Here is a 22,526-nt window from a genome sequence, read left to right on the forward strand (position 1 = left end):
ATCTAATGTTGTTATATGGTTATCTGTGTTAATTAATTTAATCAATTTCATTCACAGAATGCAAAATTATTTTCATCAAAATTCTTCCGATAAAATTTCTACAATAATAAAAGATGATATTGGAATAAAAAGTTTGTTTTGTGTTGACTGTAAATCAGAGTGTAACGTTAAATGGTCTATATGATTAAGAAATGTGTTTATATTTGGATAAACTCCCATAATTCTGCTAAAAAAGTGTGGATAATAAACCTAAAACTTAAAAGTTTTCATCTCTTTTTTTTGTGTAGATGTTTGTATTTGACACACTTAAAAGCTGTACTTTTTCTATCAATACTAGCATTAATTTAAATGAAAACATTTAAAAAAGTTACTTTACTGTTTTACAGAAAAATAATTGCCAGTTCTGATAGCACTATCATTTTTAATATACATTAGTTTTTTCTTCTTTTAGAAAGATACAATAATTTATGCACAAGCTACCATCTTTAGTGGTACAATCTATACACACACACATATATACACTTATACACACTTATATTACACTTAAAACAAGTATGAACAATAGTGCGAACAATGAAAATACACTTACATTTGGAAATTTTTGCCTGATGTACAAAAATCCAGTTCTAGCCTTCTTCAGTGCTTTTACAAAATTTTTCATGACTCCTAGCTTGATATGAAGAGGAGGTTATAATATTGTTTCCATTTGGAGTTTAGTTGTCTCATTTCTTCCACTCTTTGGTAACATATTGTTTATCTGTAGCTCGGTTATCCCATTCGCAAAGAAAACACATGTACTTAATATAGCCTAAAATTTTTTAGTAGTATAGTTTTAGTATAGCCTAAAGTCAAAACCTAAAATTTTTGTATTTTTTTAAAGTAAATTCCAACCTTGCAGTCTTGACCCTAACAGTTCAGCTTGATCTTTTGATAAATTTAAATCCCTAATCAAATCATTTAATTTATCTTGTGATACAAGATGTGGCTTATTGGAAGATAACTCAAATCAATATTATTGTTGTCTTCTGCAGTGTAACCTGGTTCTTCATCACTGCTTTCGAAACATACATTCACAGGTGGCTCAGTAACTGGAATAATTTCACTGTGAGGTACAGGCCTGATTGCAGATTGCAATGAAGCTTATTTTACAGTATATTTAGATTTTTTAGAAATTCCACACTTGTTAAACAAAAGTAATAGTTCGTTACATGATCCTTTGGTTCACATCAAACCATAGGTATATATATGTAGTAATGTGTGACTATGATATGATTTAATTCTTTGTCCAGTATTAGTTGTAATATGCTTACAACTATTTGTTGAAAAATGAAAAAAAATCCTTTAATTAAAATTAAAATTTAAAAAACAATGTGGCTGATAGATTCTGAGTTAATATTAGTTTTCAGCATCAAAAAACTTTTTAAAATCATGTATCAAACATTAGGAAACAAAAATTATGTTTATCAGTGTAATAGTAATCTAAACTCTGATAGTGGATAAAAAAAAAAAATAATAATATATTCGTGTGAATAAATAATGTAAGTATAGTATTTTAATTTAATCTATCTTCTTTATTAGGTTTTGATAAGTTCCAGAATAATATTGTTTATAATACATTTATAACTTTTACCTGATCTGTTTCCCGCGTAGATTTTAAAATGCCCATCAAAAATGTCGGCAGATTAAGGTTGTTTTTTACATCTCGTAAGCAACGTGAGAACGCGTTAATACATCATCCGACATGGTTGTGTAGCGTCTTTTCTAGTGGTACCTTTAACGATTATTATTCAATTTAACGATGTAGATTAATTTTTTAGTCTAGATAATCTTACTTGAATACTTATTAAGAGAATTATTTTGATAGTTCTACCAATTGGTTTCTGCGAATAATGAAATGATGCTATTTTGCACCTTTGTCCTCTACTAAAAAAAGTAAGTAGTGACATATAGTTAATTTTCTTAATTGTACATAATATGAATGTGAGTTTCTGAACTCGTTTTACATTAATTATATACAGTTGTACTTTATACTAATTGTGTTAAAACTATGAGTAATTTTTAGGATGTTATGGTTATAGTTAATTTAGACCTAACATTTGTGTATCTTATCTGAAACTTTTTTAATGTTATAATATTTTTTGTGCTCGTGAACAAAGTTACATTTTATTATTCATGCTTGTTAGTTCTAATTTCCATGCTAATTAGTTTCAATGTTGTTAAGGCATACTGGTACATTGCTGTTGAATAAAAAGTAATGATTTACCCATCCTAGCTATCTATTCCAATGGTTTGATTAAACATTTACTTCCTCACACTAATGATAATGTAAGCCTCAAAAACTTTTGTTTATAAACTCAAATTTGTAATAATGCTATTGCGAAATGCATAGTGGATTTATTCATTGAACAGCATGACAAAAAATGACATAAAACTAAAATTATTAATAATTGAGTTTCAGATTAATGTAATTTTTCTCCCAAGTCATGTGTAGCTAATTATTGGCACCTTCCTGGAGTAAATAGGAATGACATAATAATTAGCTGCATAAGGCATTTTGGAAGAAAGAGTTTCTTTCATTAATCTGATACTGGTAATCAAACTTTAAACCTAACATGGACTCAATTAAAAGTAAATGAAAAACAAATGTATTTAGAGAATTAAAACTAGAATTCAGATTTTTAAAGGAAAATGGAAGAAGTTAATGAATCAGTTTTTCTGCAAGGAAAATAATTTTCTTAAATTGATTTAAAACAAATTTTAATTTTTCTCTTTTACAAAACAATTCAAAATGTATTTTTATTTGTGATAATAAGCTCAAGTTATGTTTAAAAACTTCTCCAAAATTCTACTTATCTTTTGATCTCAGTGTGTTTAATTAGTATTACATGTTAATTAATTCTTAACATTATATCTTGTCATATTTTTTATACTAGATCATTCTTTTCGTTACTAAATTATAACCAACTCAGCAGTGGGTGGGAGGTTTGGGTAAGATGATACCCTACTACAACTCCTTACAGTTTGATTATTCCACAACATTGTGCAGAGTAAGATGCTGGAAATTGAAGATTATAAAGTAAAATGCTAGTGGCCAAATGATGAAGGTCTTAACAAACCCCTGGCTAGCCCATTTGTACAGTGAAAATATTCATGATTCTTCCTTTATATGGTGTAGTAATCTTATAGTAATGTGTTTTTAAACCATTGATTCTCAAAATTTTCACCCACCGCCCATATTGAAAATCAAAACTTTTCTAGTGCCCCCAATATTTTTAAACTTACCATCTATTAAAAATAATAATTGCAATTAGTTTTTAAATGTGGCATATCTTATTTCTGAGTTGAAACTTAACATTTTAAATGAGCAATGAAAACACATATTTAATCATATTTAGAAGTATTTTTATTAAAATTGCTTTCAGAAAAATTTTAATTGTGTATAGTTATATAACAATAGTGATAGCATATTAACAATAATTAAATAGTGATAACAATACAATATTTAAACAAAGCCTTCAATTGAAAAATTTTTCTACTAGTGTAGTAGGTAGGTATTTAGTTTGAAATATCAGGAAAACATAATTTTTGCCTTTTTTTTAATCGGTCATCGCCTTTGTAGACTGCCTGAACACCCCCAATTTTCTGTAAGCCCCCAGATTGCCTCCAGTGCTTACAAGGGAGCATTATCACCCACTTTGAGAACGAATATTTTAAACCAATTTTTTTTAGTTAGGTACAAAATCATCAACTTTAATTTGTAACATTGTAATTCAATTTCTAAACTTTCTGTTGTTTTTCTTTCTGGATTTCTTATCTTATTTTACTGCCTAAAAGTGTGTTATTTGCTCTATTTACATATTTGTATATTTACAACTTTTATTATTTTTTCCTAAGAAATTCCGTAGGCCTTTCGAACAGTATAAGACTTCAGGCAAAACTACTGTTTTTTATTGTGTTAATTTCGCTTTTTGATTGAATATAATATTTATAAATAATACATCATGATGGTTTTATCATAAACTATCATAGAATTACATAATCCAGCAGAAGTAAATGGAACATAAATGGGTGAGGTCATAGGTGGTTCTGTTACTTAATTGGCTTCAGTTAATGTGAATTCTTTTCGTGAAGACGCTGCTTGAACAGATAAGACATTGTCACAGTAAGATACAACTCTGAATTAGTTATTAAATGTACTATATTTTTTTTTGTTTTGAAGAAGCCACTTTCTGTTATAGTTTAAAAAAAAAGTTTTAATTTAAGTTATAGTTTAAAAAACAGCAAATCGTAGCATCTTTTTCTTTTCACCTTTTACTGTTACTCCGAATCTAAATTGTTCTTTTACATCATTAACTGCTAGTTCCATGTAAAGATTAAAAAGTAATGGGGATAGGGAACATCCTTGTCGGACTCCCTTTCTTATTACGACTTCTTTCTTATGTTCTTCAGTTATTACTGTTGCTGTTTGGTTCATGTAAATGATAGCAATTTGTCTTCTATCTCTGTATTTGAACCCTAATTTTTTTAAAATGCCAAGTATGTTGGTTTGTTTTTCTTTAATCTTCCTTCTACTATTAAACTGAGCCTTAAAATTGCTTCCCTTGTCCCTATACTTTTTCTAAAACCAAATTGGTGTTCTCCTAATACTTCTTCCACTCTCCTCTCACTTCTTCTGTATAGAATTCTAGTTAAGATTTTTTATGCATGACTAGTTAAATTAATTGTTCTGTATTCACATTTATCTGTCCCTGCTTTCTTTGGTATCATGACTACAACACTTTTTTTGAAGTCTGACACAACTTCCCCTTTTTCATAAATATTACACACCAGTTTGTATAATCTATTAGTCACTTCCTCACCTGCACTGCGCAGTAATTCTACAGTTATTCCGTCTATTCCAGGAGCCTTTCTGCCATTCAAATCTTTTGATGCTCTCTTAACTTCAGGTCTCAGTATTGTTTCTCCCATTTCATCATCAACTTCCTCTATAACACCATTTTCTAATTCATTTCCTCCATATAACTCTTCAATATATTCCACCCACCTATTGACTTACCTATCGTATTATAAATCGGTGTACCATTTTTGTTTAACACATTATTAGATTTTAATTAATGTACCCCAAAATTTTCCTTAAATTTCCTGTATGCTCTGTCTATTTTACCAATGTTCATTTCTCTTTCCACTTCTGAACACTTTTCTTTAATCCACTCTTCTTTCGCTAGTTTTCACTTCCTGTTTATAGTATTTCTTAATTGCCGATAGTTTCTTTTACTTTCTTCATCACTAGCATTCTTATATTTTCTATGTTCATCCATCAGCTGCAATATATCGTCTGAAACCCAAGGTTTTCTACCAGTTCTATTTGTTCTGCCTAAGTTCACTTCTGCTGATTTAAGAATTTCCTTTTCAACATTCTCCCATTCTTCTTCTACATTTTCTACTTTAACTTTTTTCTCTACGACCTCTTGCGATGTCATCCTTGAAATCTTCTTTACCTCCTCTTCCTCAAGCTTCTCTAAATTCCACCGACACCTTTCATCTGACACCTAAATTTTCATCTGACACCTTTTCTACAGGTTTTTTAACCCCCAATCTACATTTCATTATCACCAAATTATGGTCACTATCAATGTCTGCTCTAGGGTAAGTTTTGCAGTTAACGAGTTGATTTCTTAATCTTTGCTTAACCATGATATAATCTTTCTGATACCTTGCAGTATCGCCTGGCTTTTTCCAAGTGTATATTCTTCTATTATGATTTTTAAATTGGGTGTTTGCAATTACTAAATTATATTTTGGGGCAACAAAGTATAATTTTAGATAGAGTCTTTGATAGACTCTATAAGTTAATCTCCTCTTTCATTCCTTTTGCCCAGCCCGTATTCACCCACTATATTTCCTTCCTTGCCTTTTCCACGTTCCACATTTTCCATGAGTTCCACGAACTAACAGCTTCCGAAAAAAAAGTGAGAATTGATTGGTTAATTTTTGATTGACTGTTCTGTGAGTGGATGTCAAAAAAGTAAAGTTGGCCAATCAAAAAAAATGCTCCCATTCAACTTTACATTTTTGACATCTACTCACAGCACAAGAAAGCAATCAAATTTCACTTATTTTATTTAGAAAACTTCCCATTCAGAATGGTAAAAAGCAAAAGAAAAGTAGTATATTTTTTGTGTTGCATTTATTCAAATATGTAATCATTACACTATTAATTATTATTATCATATTGCTATGTAATATAATAAAATTGTCATAATATAATTAAAACATTATCTGCCTAGATTGATATGCAAAGTCAAGCCAAACATTTTAGTTCTTCACTATTGAAACCAGATGAATTTTTGTGGACCTAAATTGGTATTCTGTATTTATTTGATATATTTAGCATCTTCATAAATTTGTCTTACTTTTATTTCATGTATAAACAGTTATTCTTTTATGAAGAGTGTTGTGGGTGGTATCAAAAAAATTTAAGGGACTGATTCACATCAAAATTTAAAAAAGTTCATGTGGAAAAATAATCCAAATCACTTAATTTTCCCTCTTTCTACAATTTTTTTTTTTTTCAATAAAAATTTATATCTTAAGAATGATTGGAATAATTTAATAAAATTTGGTATATGTGTACTCAATAACACCTTCTACTAAATAATTAACTTTGAAAATCCAAAAGAACAGCCTTCTAACTTCTTATCATTAATAGCCCCTAATACTATAATAGATATTTGTTTTATTAAATTTAAATTAAGCCTCTTATTATGAACAGAATTATTTGTTCAGATTAATCGACAAACATTTTTACTTACATTTGTTTAGATTCACTTAAACAATTTCATCTGTAACAGGTGAAATTGTGTAAGTGGATCGTAAAATTATATAATCTTAAGATTTTGCACTTGTGTTACTAAAAATAGAAATAATAATTAATTATTTTAAATTCACAATTAGTAAAGGAAGAAAAAACAAGCACAAAATTGTCAGACTGCATAATTTTGCAGCCCATTTTCCTAGGATGTTACCTAGGATATTCAGAGTCATTTTCCTACGTTATTTTGTTTATTCTAGAGACATTTTTTTTGTGAATAGATTTTCAAAATGTACGAATGACAAGTTCCAGCTGAAATAACTGTGGTCTGCAGTTGACACTCATTCATTTTAACTAAATCAGGCATAAAGAATACTGATAAGCAGTATTACTTTTACTTCTTCTGTTATTTCTGTTAATAAACATAATCTTTAATAGATAATATCTGAACAGTAAAAAGCTTTTTGAAGTTATAATTCAGGGAAAAATAAGTCGATCCAACTGAAAAAGAAAACCAGAGAATTTAAAATGAGTCCATATTAAAAGAAAAAACAGCTTATATTTAATTATATGAGTATGTAAAGTATAAAGTAACTAGCCATTTAGCCAGAACCTGGACCCTTGAGGCTCAGTTCAGCCCAGGCAAATCCCAGAGCCAACTCAGGGGCTCCTCGAGCTTCCTGGGGCTATGAGGCCTACCCTGTGGCCGCAAAGCTTGCTTCAGTAGCTATTCCCATCTACCCAGAGAGCTCCACTCCCTGGATTCTACAGTGTACATTATCTTCATGGTTGTGAGAGTAATACCGGTAAATAAAAATTATAGTATTCAGGCTCTACAGAATCCTGAAAAAGAAACTAAATTACAAAAGATAGAATAATAGTAACTAATGTGGATGCATACACAATTGGTGACGAAAAATTCATGAGCTCTTAAATCGAGATTGTACCTGTAGTATGCAAAAGTTAGCCTTCAACATAGTTACAATACCCAGTTTGGATTTTAAAAATCATAAAATTGTCTGGAGAGATATTATATAATAGCACACAATTGCACCTCCAAAAACAGTGCCCCAGGGACACTTCGTTTGTTACCAGTTGATGCTGAAGATGGGTATGCGAGCACCTCGTAAGAGGTGCTCGCATACCCATCAGCATAGCATCTTCAGCATCATTCAGATGACCCATCTTCAGCATACCATTTCACATCACATCATTTGTTATTACAAATTATGATGTGTCAGCAGTTTGTACGTGAAACTAATTTAGGTAGTGTGTATGCCGGTTTTCATCGAGCAATATGTGATCTTCAGCAAGTGTTTGAAAACATGTTAGTTGAATTTTATATTACTGTTTATTTTCTTGCAATCCCATCCAAGGACAACAAAATCAACGTTGTCAGATTCACAGAGCTGATCGTCTGACAATGCATTTATTTATTTTTTTATTATGGCTGTTAAGTGGTTACTGATGTAAGCAAATAATATTTTTTACTTTGTGATACTTTCTTTCTTTTTCCTGTTTAGCCTCCGGTAACTACCGTTTAGATAATTCTTCAGAGGATGAATGAGGATGATATGTATGAGTGTAAATGAAGAGTGATACTGGTTTACTCCTCCTACTCTCTGAATTATGAGACCTTGCCGTTGGTGAGGGGGCTTGAGTGCTCAGTGATACAGAATAGCTGCAACCATATTGGAGAGGTATCTGTTGAGAGCCAGACTAAGGAATTTTAAATTCTATCCAGCGTTGCGCAGTGGCTCGTCCCAAAATCCTTTTCCCGCCATGATGTTTAAATTCGTTTATGCGGTTGGCGCACTAACAGAAGCAAGACATCAATGTGATTAAAGGCAGAATTATCAAAAATAAACAAACTTTTGAAACATAAAAGAATAAAATTTATTGACGTATATGAAAACTGGCGTCGAAATGTGGATTTTTACTCTAATATTTATAAATAGGAAGTGCCGTACTCACGTGTGCGTGTGCACGCACTTCTAAATAAATGTGGAGTGTAGGCTTTTTTGTTTATTTTATATAAAATTTAATTGATTGTATTTGGAGTCGAGAATTATGATCTGAATGATTAATTTCGTTTATTTCTTAACAATATAATAATTTCTAATAATTTTTCTTAATAAACAATTTACCTTGAATTAATTATTAATGTACTATTAGATACAAAGTGGTTCAGAAAATAATTAACTTTAATTATTTTAATTCAAAATGAAAATATAATGGAAACATTTTATATGAAACAGAAAATAAAATAGTTTTTATTAACATAAAAACCAAAACCGACCCTTTTGTAATTGTTGTCTTTATTGCACGTGGTTTAAAATGGTTTACCTAGAAAATCCCGTGCATTTCATTTGACTCATTAGAAAAATATGTTTATTGAATATAAAATTCAACAACTTTTTATTTTATTTTTATTTCAGTATTATAAAGTAATATTCATTTTGGTATCCGTAAAAAAAATAAGTAATATCTCATTTTCCCGTGTAAATTAGATTATTAAAAGCAATTTCTTTTAAAAATTGTTTTGCGATAATATTTTTAATTAAAATAAAAAATCATCAATTCCGAAGATTGACCAAAATAAATAATATCAGATCTTTAGTTATAAAATTTTGAAATAAGTTATCTCCCATTTAGTTGATTTTCCATTTTAACAGCATTAAATAGTTTCACATAATAAATGAAAAATAATATTAGTAAAAAAAATATTTTATGAGCATAAAAAAAAATTATCGGTGATTCGATACCGAACCCCACGAATAAAAAAAGGAGTCGTTACCATAGAGCCACACACGCTACACGAAGAATGTCAGTTTGCACTGACACGAAGTGTCAGTTGCACTTCATAAGATCACTGTGTCAGTTGCACTTTTCATTCATTATTTTGAATTTTATCTTAATTAACAATCAATTTCAATACTCTTAAGAATCAATAGACTTGTATAAAATATTTATTTTTATTCAGGATTATTAAAAAAAAATTTTTTTATTATTTTTAATAATATTACAACTTTATCAGTACCAAATAATACTAATTCATATTGAAAGTGAATAATCATTCATAAATATTCGATTGTTAGCTCGTTTAATCATTATCATGTATTTAAAATTTTGCAAAATTTTTGTACAACTAAAAACTTTTGTCCCAAAATCCCTTACTTATATGTTCAAATAACCCGGTAGAAATGAGATTTTGGGACGAGCGTATACGCATGCGCGCCGAATACTGTGCGCAATGCTACACCTTGTTACTTTCATCATGATACGGCTAATCAGTTTTGAATTATGCGAGATACAAACGTACATACTGACTTCACGCCGAAAGTAGTCAAAATGAATTCAAAGATGGTTAAAATGGATATTTCCGCTTAAATCTGAAAACCGAAATTTTTCACGAACACATTGCTTCCTTTACTTAAATTAAGAAGTGTATTAAAAAAAAAAATTATGAATTCGTGTGAATTAATAATATATTATAAATATAGATAGTATTTTAATTTATTTTTTATTTTTTATTTGGTGTTTTATAAGTTACAAAATAATATTGGTTTTAATACATTTAGTTAACGTTACATTCAAAAGATTTACAATTGACTTGTTTCCCGCGTAGACTTTAAAAATCAAAATGTCGGCAGTAAAGGATTGGTTTAATATTGATGCAAAGATAGCGTCCTTTCAAACGTTACGTTAGTAGCTGTTATTTAAGTAATTTAGTGGCGTCGGTTTGTCTGTTGGTTTAGGTCGCCAATGCTTACTACGAAAAATTATTTTATAGATCTACTGATTGGTTTCTGTGAATAGTGAAATAACATTTTTTACCCTTGCTCCACGTACTAAAAGTGTGTAATGATTTATACATATTTAATCTGTTCTAAATAAGTGGATGAAAAATGTAAGTAATGGCATTTAATTAATTTTGTTGAATTACTGTATATAATATTAAAGTGAGTTTTTGAAGGCGGCTTTACACATTAAGTATTTGTAGAGGTGTACTTGATAAATTGTGATAAATAAAGAGGTATACTAGGTAAATTAAAAATATAAGTGATTATGACGTTAACATTTATAGTTAATTTGAACCAAACTGTAATTTAGACCTAAATTTTTGGAAACTTTTTTTACTGTTTTAATATTATTTTTTTTGTGTTCATCAACTAAGTTACTTTGCATTATTTTCTTGTTATCAGTTCTAATCACAAAATTAAAGATTTTATTCAAAATGATCAGTTGCATATTGGTTATTCCTGCTGAATATTAAGTAGCTAATTAATGATTTCTCCATTCTAGCTGTCTATTTTAATGGTTTGCTTAAAGTGTTTAACATTTGTACATAAAGAAACACGTAAACATTTACTACCTGAGACAAATGATTTAAATTACACCTTCAAAATTTTTTATTAATAAACTCAAATTTGTTATACAAATGTGAAAAGCATAGTACAGTATATATTTATTCATTTAACAGCATAACAAAAAAAAGAAATAATACATATGTTATTAAATTATATTCAAATTGATAAAATTTTTCTTGCAAAAGACTTTTGAAGCTCCATTTTAAATCTGCTTCTTCTTGTAGGAATGAGGTAAAATATATATATATTGTATTTTTGTGAATTGTTATGTGCTGTTAATAAATTAATTAATTAGCTGCATAAGACATTTGGAAGAAAGATTTTTATTAATCTGAAACAGACTAGTTTAAAAACATTAAACATAATTATTTAGGATTTCCTTTTATAAAAAAAATTGTTAATTTAGTATCATCCATTCAATTTAAGTAACTATAAAGTTTGAGTTCTTTTTCTAAATTATAACATTTCAAAATTTCTGTAAATTTCTTCTAATTTGCTTAATTTATAAGAATTATCCTTGAGTTTAGACCGTAGAGTTTTCTTAAAATTATTTTTTTAACTGTACTAGATTTTTCCTTAAAAATTTTGTAGACCTTACATACCACACAATACTTCTCTAAAACTATGTTTCTTAGTGTCTTAATTATGGGTTTTTGAATAAGAATTTTTTATTTTTTTGAAAGCCACTTTCATTTTTTGTGTCTGGCTTTTACTTCTTCTTTTTAAAAACATTCAGCGTAATTATTTCACCTAAATGTTTAAATTTTTGTACCTATTTGATTGATTCTTATTCTGAAATTTTCATGGTTTGGATTCTACTTTTATTATTGGAATCAATTATATGAAATTTGCAGCTTGATTTTGTTTGCACATTTTTCTAATTCTTGAATTCTTTAATGTCTATTGCCAAAGTTACCAAATCATCAGCAGATGCTAAAATGTTTACATTTAAACATATAGATGTTGTGCCCCATTTTTATTAAGTATTTGTATTATCCTATTCTATTTCTCAGTAAACTTTTCCAGAGTGCAGTTGAACAATATTAGTGAAGAGACCATCACGTTGCCTCACTATAGATTTTGTTTCAAAGGGTTCGGAAATTCCTCTCAAAAATTAAAATTTTGAGTATGTTTAGTGTCTATTATTGACAGTTAGGAAGTTTTATCGCCTTTAGGAAAGTTTACAAAAATAAACTATTAATTCCAGATTTGTAATCTTTTTGTACTTTTATAATTATATAATTACTGTTTTTTTTTATCAATACCAATTGTTTGTGATTTTTATATTATCATTATTTTCAAACCATCTATGGTGGAAATATGTGAATCTTTTCTAAGCTCAACTCTCTCAAACCAGCTGATATTTTTAAATTAATTCAACTTGAATAACAAGTGAATTACTTTTTTTTTTTTTAATGTAAGGAAAAGATTAAGTTTTTCAAATTTTTACAATCTGATGTAAACAATCATTTTTGTAAATAAATGGCTATGTAATTTTCAAGAATTTTTTTTAGACTAATTTTTTAAAGCAAATACATTCTGATTAACTATATTGCAATTAGTATTTCAATTATAATAAATAAATAAAAATTAATTTTGAATTATTCAGACTAATTGATAAATAAAGAGTTTTGGAAAAACGTATACAACTCTTTTCCTATTGAAAAAACTCAATATTTTTTTTTTTTATTTTTGTAACCATTACGATCAGGTGGAATGTAAACATCAATTTTATATCATATTCATATTTTATATCATATTGGGTGCCTATAAATAGTGGATTGAGAACACACCAATCGGCAGATTATTATTGTTTATTAGTACATACTTTAGTTGTAAACTCTAATTTTATTGAAAATTGTTAAGTTTAAAATATAATTAACATCATAATTTTCCTTCATGCTTTAACATTGTTCTATTGTTTTTTAATTATAGTAAATTTTTATTTTTATATTTTCCAGACAGAAGTGATGCACCAACAGAGATTAAAATAACATGCCCAGGTATATAAAGAATTTAAGTAATTAGTAAATGATCATAAAAAAGAATCAACATCTGGAATAACGTTAAAGGTAAGAACTCTTATTATTTATTTAATAACATTTCAGAATAACAGCTTTGAAAAATCAATTCCATATTTATGATAGAAGGTAGATTTTACCGTCAACAATTATATAATTTTGTGTTCTGTCAGCAACGGTGGAAACCAGAAAAAGATTTTTCCTTCTTAAGGCATGGTTTCATAGACTGCATTGTGTGTGTGAGTGTATGGGCAAAAAAAAATTGTTAAGTTATCAGTGGAATGAATCACCACTGATACACTTTAAACACATATTAGTCCAATTTATTTGTTATATATATTTTTTTTTTCAATTTTGCTTATCCTTGAGATTTTGTTAAATTAATTTTGCTTTTGTAATTGCTAATTTTTTACATGATTTAATGATGACATACTTATAATGGTTTTAATATTTATACTAATTGAGTATGCGCATGAATATTGTTGGAGATGCATTCATTTGATTTTAGAAATAATCAGGATAAAGCATTGCCAATATTTCCCGTTTCATTATAATTTTCACCATCATTTTATTAGTTTTAGGAAGGGTAAAATTACCAGTTGCGTGAGACTATGAATTTTTGTGGGGTCCAATTGTATTTAAATTTAATTTTGGGTTGTAGTGATCACAACAAGGCCCTGCTGAGAATAATTCAAGGTATTTTTTCTCCCTTGGGAAAGTCAGCTTTTTTTTTATTTATAGATAAGACCAGTTGTTATTACTGATGTGGAATTATTTTTTATTGGCGTATTAATAAATATACTTTTTTTTTTTTTTTTTCTTCAGTCATTTGACTGGTTTGATGCAGCTCTCCAAGATTCCCTATCTAGTGCTAGTCGTTTCATTTCAGTATACCCTCTACATCCTACATCCCCAACAATTTGTTTTACATACTCCAAACGTGGCCTGCCTACACAATTTTTCCCTTCTACCTGTCCTTCCAATATTAAAGCGACTATTCCAGGATGCCTTAGTATGTGGCCTATAAGTCTGCCTCTTCTTTTAACTATATTTTTCCAAATGCTTCTTTCTTCATCTATTTGCCGCAATACCTCTTCATTTGTCACTTTATCCACCCATCTGATTTTTAACATTCTCCTATAGCACCACATTTCAAAAGCTTCTAATCTTTTCTTCTCATATACTCCGATCGTCCAAGTTTCACTTCCATATAAAGCGACACTCCAAACATACACTTTCAAAAATCTTTTCCTGACATTTAAATTAATTTTTGATGTAAACAAATTATATTTCTTACTGAAGGCTCGTTTAGCTTGTGCTATTCGGCATTTTATATCGCTCCTGCTTCGTCCATCTTTAGTAATTTTACTTCCCAAATAACAAAATTCTTCTACCTCCATAATCTTTTTTCCTCCTATTTTCACATTCAGCGGTCCATCTTTGTTATTTCTACTACATTTCATTACTTTTGTTTTGTTCTTGTTTATTTTCATGCGATAGTTTTTGCGTAGGACTTCATCTATGCCGTTCATTGTTTCTTCTAAATCCTTTTTACTCTCGGCTAGAATTACTATATCATCAGCAAATCGTAGCATCTTTATCTTTTCACCTTGTACTGTTACTCCGAATCTAAATTGTTCTTTAACATCATTAACTGCTAGTTCCATGTAAAGATTAAAAAGTAACGGAGATAGGGAACATCCTTGTCGGACTCCCTTGGTCCTTCCAAATTGGTCTTCTCCTAACACTTCTTCCACTCTCCTCTCAATTCTTCTGTATAAAATTCTAGTTAAGATTTTTGATGCATGACTAGTTAAACTAATTGTTCTGTATTCTTCACATTTATCTGCCCCTGCTTTCTTTGGTATCATAACTATAACACTTTTTTTGAAGTCTGATGGAAATTCCCCATTATCATAAATATTACACACCAGTTTGTATAATCTATCAATCGCTTCCTCACCTGCACTGCGCAGTAATTCTACAGGTATTCCGTCTATTCCAGGAGCCTTTCTGCCATTTAAATCTTTTAATGCTCTCTTAAATTCAGATCTCAATATTGTTTCTCCCATTTCATCCTCCTCAACTTTCTCTTCTTCCTCTATAACACCATTTTCTAATTCATTTCCTCCGTATAACTCTTCAATATATTCCACCCATCTATCGACTTTACCTTTCGTATTATATATTGGTGTACCATCTTTGTTTAACACATTATTAGATTTTAATTTATGTACCCCAAAATTTTCCTTAACTTTCCTGTATGCTCCGTCTATTTTACCAATGTTCATTTCTCTTTCCACTTCTGAACACTTTTCTTTAATCCACTCTTCTTTCACCAGTTTGCACTTCCTGTTTATAGCATTTCTTAATTTCCAATAGTTCATTTTACTTTCTTCATCACTAGCATTCTTATATTTTCTACGTTCATCCATCAGCTGCAATATATCGTCAGAAACCCAAGGTTTTCTACCGGTTCTCTTTATTCCGCCTAAGTTTGCTTCTGCTGATTTAAGAATTTCCTTTTTAACATTCTCCCATTCTTCTTCTACATTTTCTACCTTATCTTTTTTACTCAGACCTCTTGCGATGTCCTCCTCAAAAATCTTCTTTACCTCCTCTTCCTCAAGCTTCTCTAAATTCCACCGATTCATCTGACACCTTTTCTTCAGGTTTTTAAACCCCAATCTACATTTCATTATCACCAAATTATGGTCGCTATCAATGTCTGCTCCAGGGTAAGTTTTGCAGTCAACGAGTTGATTTCTAAATCTTTGCTTAACCATGATATAATCTATCTGATACCTTCCAGTATTGCCTGGCTTTTTCCAAGAATATATTCTTCTATTATGATTTTTAAATTGGGTGTTGGCAATCACTAATTTATACTTCGTGCAAAATTCTATAAGTCGGTCCCCTCTTTCATTCCTTTTGCCCAGCCCGTATTCACCCACTATATTTCCTTCCTTGCCTTTTCCAATGGTTGCATTCCAATCTCCAACTATTATTAAATTTTCATCTCCTTTTACGTGTTTAATTGCTTCATCAATCTCTTCGTATACACACTCTACCTCATCATCATCATGGGCGCTTGTAGGCATATAGACGTTAACAATCGTTATCGGTTTAGGTTTTGATTTTATCCTTATTACAATGATTCTATCGCTATGCGTTTTGAAATACTCCACTCTCCTCCCTATCTTCTTGTTCATCACGAAACCTACTCCTGCCTGCCCATTATTTGACGCTGAGTTAATTACTCTAAAATCACCTGACCAAAAGTCGCCTTCCTCTTCCCACCGAACCTCACTAATTCCTACTATATCCACATTTGTCCTACCCATTTCCCTTTTTAAATTTTCTAGCCTACCAACCTTTTTCAAGCTTCTAACATTCCACGCTCCGACTCGTAGAGTGTTATTTTTTAATTTTCTGATGACCCCTTCCTTAGTAGTCCCCACCCGGAGATCCGAACGGGGGACTATTTTACCTCCGGAATATTTTACCAAGGAAGGCGCCTCCATTATTGCTATGTGAAAATGCAGAGAGCCACATTTTCTTGGAAAAAAAGCAGCTGTAGTTTTCCATTGCTTTCAGCTGCGCAGTACTCAGAAGACTGAGTGATGTATATACGGCCGTTTAAGTCGTCCTGACTCACGTCCCTAACAACTACTGAAAGAGCTGCTGCCTTCTTTCAGGAATCATTCCTTAGTCTGGCTCTCAACAGATACCTCTCCGATATGGTTGCACCTTCGGTCCAGCTACTCTGTATCCCTGAGCACTCAAGCCCCCTCACCAACGGCAAGGTCTCATGATTCATAGAGGAGGAAATATACTATATTTTATATTATTAATAAATATAATATCTATGCAATAAATTAATATTTAATTTATTGCATCAAAATTGTCTGAACTGCTTTACTCTACTACTGCGGCTAAAGATACCCGAGGAAACTTTTGTTTGTGAATATTTTAGGTGCAACACTTCATTGAAACCTCTCCTCCCACTTTATTTCTACCTGTTGAGTGTGGGTATACCCTTTACATTTGAAGGTATTATCGTTTCACTAGTCATAAATTTAAAGTAAGAATTTTGGAAAAATGTTTACTGCTCTTTTCCTATTGAAAAAACTTAATATTTTTTTAATTTTTGTAATTATTACAATCAGTGGCAACGTAAACATCAATTTTAGCTTTGTACCATATTGGGTGCCTATAAATATTGGATTGAGAACACACCAATCGGCAGATTATTATTCTTTATAAAATATATACTTTAGTCATAAATTCTAATTTTCTTGAAAATTGCTAGGATTAAAATACAATTAACATCATAATTTTCAGTCAGGCTTTAACATTGTTCTATTGTTTTTTAATTATAGTAAGTTTTTATTTGTATATTTTTCAGACAGAAGTGATGCACCAACAGAGATTAAAATAAAATGCCCAGGTACATAAAAAATTGAATTAATTAGTAAATTTTTATAAAAATCAATATCTGGAAAAAGATAAAGTTAAGAACAGTTATTATTAATTCCATACGTGAAATTCCCTAAGATTTTTTAAAATTTCACAGAGAATTAATAGATTTTCTCAATAAAATTCTTTGATTACTTTTGGTTCACTAAGAGTCGAGATGAGAAAGTTGGGCACGAAGTCATATTGTTTAGTTTACATTTGAAAGTCCCTTAAAGTTTAAAGAAAATCTATAAAAAGCAGAATATTATTCTTACCACTACTACAGTGTTAGTCATATATCTTGCATACTTATAGCATCTGTTCACTCCCAATTGTATGTGTATTTGAACAGTTGTTTGAAGTAAATTTATTCATAGAATTAATTTAAATTATCAAATATATAACATACCGCTTACTAAAAAGTCAAACATTATACAACAGTTATTTAAATCGGAAACAAATTTTGTTAAAATAATTAGGTACCCCTCATTTAAAATAGCAGTATGACCAATATAGTCCACATGCAAATTCCTGGTCAAATTATCCATTATTATATCAAATGGGTTTTGGGAAAGACTTGCTATAAGATTACATTTAAAATTGGATGACAAATTTGATATGCAGACCTAAAAAGCGACGAGAGCATGTAAAATAATTTTTTATCATCAACTAATTTACAAATTTTATTGGCAATTTCTATCGACAATTTAACCATTATTGTAATCTCAAATACACAACAAATATTAGGGTACATTATTTAGTACATTAACTTAACATTGACAAATAATCACCACCATCACTTATCAGCTGTCATTGAACAACGATCGGATCACGATCACCATTATTCATTGAGCACCGGTCAGGTCATAAATCACCGTTCATTGAATGCTTGATCCCATTCAATGAGCACCGATTAGATCACAGATCACGTTTCAATGAGTACCAATTGGGTCAGGTCAGAGTTCATTGTTCAGCGATCATAATCATCATCATTAATAATATAACAGTTATCAAAATGGGTTACACATCTTGTTAAAATAATTAGGGTACACCTCATGTAACATGTAGTATGACCAATGTATTCCACACACAAATTCGTGGTCATATTATCCATTATTATATCAAATTGGTTTTGGGAAAGACTTGCTATATTACATTTAATATATGATGACGAAATTTGATATGCAGACCTAATAAGCGGCGAGAGCACATAAAATAATTTTACATTATCAACTAATATATAATACACTGCTTACTTTTACAAAATTTATTGGCAATATCTATCGACAATTTAACCATTATTGTAATCTCAAATACACAACAAATATTAGGGTAGATAACACTGGGTGCATAACACTGGTTAGGGTATTAGGCTACATAACACTGACAAATAATCACCACCATCACTTATCAGCTGTCATTGAGCAACGATCTGATCACGATCACCATTATTCATTGAGCACCGATCAGGTCATAAATCACCGTTCATTGAATGCTTGATCCCCATTCAATGAGCACCGATTAGATCAAAGATCACGTTTCAATGGGTACCGATTGGGTCAGGTCAGAGTTCATTGTTCAGCGATCATAATCATCATCATCAATAATATAACAGTTATCAAAATGGGTTACATATCTTGTTAAAGTAATTAGGTATACCTCATGTAATATGTAGTATGACCAATGTAGTCCACACACAAATTCCTGGTCATATTATCCATTACTATATCAAATTGGTTTTGGGAAAGACTTGCTATAAGATTACATTTAATATTTGAAGACAGAATTTCTGACCTAAAACGCAGCGAGAGCACACAAAATAAATTTAAATTATCAAATAATATGTAATATACTGCTTGCTTAAAATTTTTTACAAATTATATTGCCAATGTCTATCGACGATTTAACCGTAATTGTAATCTCAAATATTGGGGTAAATTATTTAGTACATTAACATAACACTGACAAATAATCACCACCATCACTAATCAGCTGTCATTGACAACGATCTGATCACGATCACCATTATTCATTGAGCACTGATATCAGGTCATAAATCACCGTTCATTGAATGCTTGATCCCCATTTAATGAGCACCGATTAGATCACAGATCAAGTTTCAATGAGTACCGATTGGGTCAGGTCAGAGTCATTGTTCAGCGATCATAATCATCATCATCAATAATATAACAGTTATCAAAATGGGTTACACATCTTGTTAAAATAATTAGGGTACACCTCATGTAATATGTAGTATGACCAATGTAGTATACACACAAATTCCTGGTCATATTATCCATTACTATATCAAATTGGTTTTGGGAAAGACTTGCTATATTACATTTAATATATGATGACGAAATTTGATATGCAGACCTAATAAGCGGCGAGAGCACAAAATAATTTTACATTATCAACTAATATATAATACACTGACTGCTTACTTTTACAAATTTTATTGGCAATATCTATCGACAATTTAACCATTATTGTAATCTCAAATACACAACAAATATTAGGGTAGATAACACTGGATAGGGTATTAGGGTACATAACACAGGATAGGGTATTAGGGTACATAACACTGACAAATAATCACCACCATTACTTATCAGCTGTCATTGAGCAACGATCTGATCACGATCACCATTATTCATTGAGCACCGATCAGGTCATAAATCACCGTTCATTGAATGCTTGATCCCCATTCAATGAGCACCGATTAGATCAAAGATCACGTTTCAATGGGTACCGATTGGGTCAGGTCAGAGTTCATTGTTCAGCGATCATAATCATCATCATCAATAATATAACAGTTATCAAAATGGGTTACATATCTTGTTAAAGTAATTAGGTATACCTCATGTAATATGTAGTATGACCAATGTAGTCCACACACAAATTCCTGGTCATATTATCCATTACTATATCAAATTGGTTTTGGGAAAGACTTGCTATAAGATTACATTTAATATTTGAAGACAGAATTTCTGACCTAAAACGCAGCGAGAGCACACAAAATAAATTTAAATTATCAAATAATATGTAATATACTGGTTGCTTAAAATTTTTACAAATTATATTGCCAATGTCTATCGACGATTTAACCGTAATTGTAATCTCAAATATTGGGGTAGATTATTTAGTACATTAACATAACACTGACAAATAATCACCACCATCATTAATCAGCTGTCATTGACAACGATCTGATCACGATCACCATTATTCATTGAGCACCGATATCAGGTCATAAATCACCGTTCATTGAATGCTTGATCCCCATTCAATGAACACCGATTAGATCACAGATCACGTTTCAATGAGTACCGATTGGGTCAGGTCAGAGTCATTGTTCAGCGATCATAATCATCATCATCAATAATATAACAGTTATCAAAATGGGTTACACATCTTGTTAAAATAATTAGGGTACACCTCATGTAATATGTAGTATGACCAATGTAGTACACACACAAATTCCTGGTCATATTATCCATTACTATATCAAATTGGTTTTGGGAAAGACTTGCTATATTACATTTAATATATGATGACGAAATTTGATATGCAGACCTAATAAGCGGCGAGAGCACATAAAATAATTTTACATTATCAACTAATATATAATACACTGACTGCTTACTTTTACAAATTTTATTGGCAATATCTATCGACAATTTAACCATTATTGTAATCTCAAATACATAACAAATATTAGGGTAGATAACACTGGGTACATAACACTGGATAGGGTATTAGGGTACATAACACTGACAAATAATCACCACCATCACTTATCAGCTGTCATTGAGCAACGATCTGATCACGATCACCATTATTCATTGAGCACCGATCAGGTCATAAATCACCGTTCATTGAATGCTTGATCCCCATTCAATGAGCACCGATTAGATCAAAGATCACGTTTCAATGGGTACCGATTGGGTCAGGTCAGAGTTCATTGTTCAGCGATCATAATCATCATCATCAATAATATAACAGTTATCAAAATGGGTTACACATCTTGTTAAAATAATTAGGGTACACCTCATGTAATATGTAGTATGACCAATGTAGTATACACACAAATTCCTGGTCATATTATCCATTACTATATCAAATTGGTTTTGGGAAAGGCTTGCTATAAGATTACATTTAATATTTGAAGACAAAATTTGAATTTCTGACCTAAAACGTGGCAAAAGCACACAAAATAAATTTAAATTATCAAATTATATGTAATATACTGATACTGCTTGCTTAAAAACTTTTACAAATTATATTGCCAATGTCTATCGACCATAATTGTAATCTCAAATACACAACAAATATTAGGGTAGATTATTTAGAACATTAACATAACACTGACAAATAATTTACATTTAATATTTGATGACAAAATTTAATTTGTGGACTTAAAAAGCGACGAGGGCACATAAAATAATTTTACAGTATCAAATAATATATAATATTACACTGCTTGTTAAGTCAAACATTTTTGCAAATTTTATTGGCAATGTCTATAAACGATTTAACAATTATTGTAATATCAAACGCACAACAAATGTTAGTTTAGATTTGGTACATTAATATAACACTGACAAAATATTAATATTTGATGACAAAATTTGATTTGTGTTTTGCAAAAAGCTGTGAGAACACAATAAATATACATTATCAAATAATATATTGTCCCCACCATGCTAAAGTAACAAATGTGAAAAACTTAACTTTTCAGGAGAGTTAAACAACTTCAATGTTAAATTTTGAATAAGAATGCATATTCATAAAAGTGAAAAGGTTTAAACTAGGCTTCCTAAAAGAGAATGGATAATTTAGCACAACATGCAGGACGTTTAGATT

The 22,526-nt window shown here is 30.1% G+C and overlaps 1 long non-coding RNA gene across 1 annotated transcript; it reads left to right on the forward strand.

The window, feature by feature from the left end:
- Positions 1-1,703: 1,703 nt before the first annotated feature.
- LOC142321474 (uncharacterized) lies at positions 1,704-18,110 on the forward strand. Its single transcript, XR_012755643.1, has 3 exons — positions 1,704-1,932; positions 13,143-13,253; positions 17,611-18,110. It is a non-coding gene; the product is annotated as an uncharacterized LOC142321474 (long non-coding RNA).
- The last annotated feature ends 4,416 nt before the right edge of the window (positions 18,111-22,526 follow it).

This window comes from Lycorma delicatula, chromosome 3 (assembly GCF_047948215.1).
Source record: "Lycorma delicatula isolate Av1 chromosome 3, ASM4794821v1, whole genome shotgun sequence".
Classification (NCBI taxonomy): domain Eukaryota; kingdom Metazoa; phylum Arthropoda; class Insecta; order Hemiptera; family Fulgoridae; genus Lycorma; species Lycorma delicatula.